We start from the raw sequence: 3284 nt of genomic DNA, 5'->3' as shown, positions 1-3284 counted from the left end.
CCGTTCTATGATGATCTCTGTCCGGTTCAGGCCTCAGGTTGTTATTACTGCCACGGAACTGCCTGTACAACCCCTCACAAACCGAAGTTAACAAGTGGCTGGGATATCTTGCACTGTGCAGTCTCCTTGCTTGAGTAGGGGAACTATCAGCCATACGGTGCGAGTACGACTTATTGAGTGTGTTACGAAGGCAAAAGTGAGCAATGCCTCGTTTCACCAGTTTTGAGTGGCTAGAGCGATACGGGGGAAGAGGCTTGTTTGCTCGACGCAGGTACTCCCAGCAGGTGTATTTCCTATGAAAGGTGAAGTTGATATCGAGAAATTTTATGGAACTGTCCTCCGGTGCTAAGCATTAACCATGTCTAGGAGATGGTTCACTTATGACTGCACACCATCACCAACTCCCTTAAGAAAATTAGGTAATTACCGACAAAACGAAATGTCTTAACGACACAGGCCTCATCTACTTCAAGTGACCAGTTTCTATCTAGTCTGGCCAATAAGTGATCAGTTCTCCGGTGCGTGACACACAGCCAGAGCAACTATCGAGGCTGAGGAAATCGGTAAACTGGGCACACGTGTGTGAGCCCAAATCAATAGCGCTATCGACTGGCTTTCGAATTTCTAATAAATGTTCTGTTGGAAGTTAGCGCTCTTCCATGTCTGGTTTTGTCCTCATCTCTTTGCGCTCATCTGGTATCAATGTGTGCCAACTAGGCCAATGATCCACCTTGCCATAATGGTAACTCCCTTCATGTTGCTTGTTCAGGATCACGTTTGGGAACAGTAATGATGTAGTTGAAGAGCATCTTTAAAAGGCCAGTTGCAACTACCCTAAAGTACAGCCTGCAATTATAGTCATACAACCATCGATCCATGAACATACCGAGATGTCTTTCAGTTGCTGAAGGCGATGGCACTGAAGGCGCATAATCCGGAGCCGAATGATGAAATGAGCCTGAAATATAGGAGCAGCGACCACAACAGTCAGGACTCCTTGGCCACAGCATCTATTTTACCTCATTATGTAGGAGTAAAATGTTCAAGAATTGGGCAACATTAAAAATAATATACTCTGTGTTTCAACGTGACATTACTAGTCACGTGTGTGGCCAATATCACAACGTCCCTAGTGAAAATGTATCTGAGAGGCCTCTCAGGTCTAATATGTTATGGGACTGAGAGGACCTCTCAGGCTGGTGGACCTCTCAGGCTGACCTCTCAGGTTGAGGGGACCTCTCAGATTGACAGGACCTCTCAGAAGCTAATGCCCAGATCTGACATCGGAACATCAATGTTCAATTTCGCCGTCTACGCTGCACCTGTCGTCGGAGTGGTATAATCATACAGTGCTATGATACACCAGACATAGATACAGACAAGTACATGTCACAAAACTCCACATATATTGAGTTCCTTCGATTGTACAGATACACTCAAGGCATGCACACTGCTATCTGATTATGTAACAGTTATTTCAAATGTCTTACAGAATTGTGAATATCTAATATTTGTTGAAGGATCGCTCGCAAGAAACTACACGAAACGGTGAATTGCACCAACAGAAACTAGATTTAGCACTTACATGTCTACGAAAGCGTACGAATCATCATCAACACATACTGTCGTATTCCACAAAGCGTGAACTCATGGGACACATATTCACAATGTCCGTACAGCGGCGATGAAAAATATTCTTGAGGAACTCTGCTTCTCGGTGATCAAGTTCATCTGTTTTACGTATACTTCGGGACTTGCGATGCACCGTCTAGTTTCCCTTGCTTGCGTAAGCCACCAACTAACTGGAGAGATTGGTTTTTCACCACCTTGTGTTCTCACCACCTGTCACTTCGTACGAGATTCATCTGTAAGAAATACAACTTCAAAATATCAGTGTAAGTCGGTGTGTAGGCATCGAAATATATAACACACCGTTTGGCACCCAGCGCCGTTGGTAACGTTACGTGGTTGGTAATCTTCCTATCGGCGCTCATAATGCGTGTCTGCGAACAGTAGTAAAAGCCTAAAGTGAAGAGGTATGGCTGTCAATCACAAAAGCATATTTGAGACATCGTCTACATACCTCAAAAACAGTTACAATCCCGAAGACAAAACGCAAATTACTTGAGATCCGCGGCCGACGTCCTCACACTTCAACGTTTCAAAACAGACTGATTCAACCGCTGGCGACTGGCCGAAACGCTTCCACTTACGTGCAGTGCAATAATGCACGGATTGCAAGAACAATAGCTTCAAGGGGGGAATGCAATACAAGGTTATCACGGCACGTGTTCCTTGAAGGAATAATGCACAAACACGTGAAATCTTGCTATCTATTTTCCAAAGCGGACGAGGTAGCATGTTCCGCGGCGCGGAAAACACGTAGCAACTTGCTCTGGGAGGTGTTGCACGACGCACTGTCGCAAAGCTGTCTGAGAGGTCCCCCCAAACCTCTCAGGGCTACATGAATGTCTTCCAGATTTTCTCTAAGAGGTCCTCTCAGACCCCTCGGTGCTGCCTGAAAGGTCCTACCAGACCTTTCAAGATTTCTTGAAAGGACCTCTCAGACCCTTCAGAAGTGCCAAAGGGTCCTACGAGACCTTTCAAGATTTCTTAAAAGGTCCTCTCAGACCTCTTAGGACTGCTTGAGAGGTCCTCTCAGACCCCTCAGAAATTCGTAGAAGGTCCTCTCAGACCTCTTAGGACTGCTTGAGAGGTCCTCTCAGACCTCTTAGGACTGCTTGAGAGGTCCTCTCAGACCTCTCAGAATTTCTTAAAAGGTCCTCTCAGACCTCTTAAAAAATCCTGAGAGGCCTCTCAGATACATTTTCACTAGGGGTGTAACAACGTAATGGAGAATGTTGTTGACGATGCCAGTCGAACTGTGTTTTTTTGACTGTTCATGTGAGCCACGGGGGCTTGTCAACCAGTTCATGTTATTTATGGGGCGCTGCACCTGCACCCCTCGCTGGAACGTCCCCGAATGGGTCAGTGTAACCTGATACCCAAAGCAACGTCTTCCGAGAGGCGCATCTGGTCACTGTTTCTTGTGCCTCTGTCTCTCCCTTCTTTTTGTAAATAAAATAGTCGTCTCTTTTCAAAGCTACGAAGTGGCCGTGTCTTTTCTGGTCTCTGCGAAGTTCGGGCGCCCCCCGACGTTTGAGTTCGACGGACTTACATTTTTATCAGAAGTGGGATAAGGACTGATTGGACTGATGAGCAGGTGAACATTTTCATCAATTTTGACTCATCTGGACTTTAGCCCGTAAGCACCGAAGGTAGAC

General features: G+C 46.0%; 1 long non-coding RNA gene across 1 annotated transcript; it reads right to left on the bottom strand.

The window, feature by feature from the left end:
* Nucleotides 1-1834: 1834 nt before the first annotated feature.
* On the bottom strand, nucleotides 1835-2246 carry LOC135372809 (uncharacterized). The gene is made up of 3 exons (XR_010416123.1): nucleotides 2084-2246; nucleotides 1933-2023; nucleotides 1835-1865 (listed from the first exon to the last, which is right to left on the bottom strand). It is a non-coding gene; the product is annotated as an uncharacterized LOC135372809 (long non-coding RNA).
* Between the last annotated feature and the right edge of the window lie 1038 nt (nucleotides 2247-3284).

This window comes from Ornithodoros turicata, unplaced genomic scaffold (genome assembly GCF_037126465.1).
Source record: "Ornithodoros turicata isolate Travis unplaced genomic scaffold, ASM3712646v1 Chromosome17, whole genome shotgun sequence".
Taxonomy (NCBI): domain Eukaryota; kingdom Metazoa; phylum Arthropoda; class Arachnida; order Ixodida; family Argasidae; genus Ornithodoros; species Ornithodoros turicata.
This window is presented reverse-complemented; position numbering and strand designations above follow the sequence as displayed.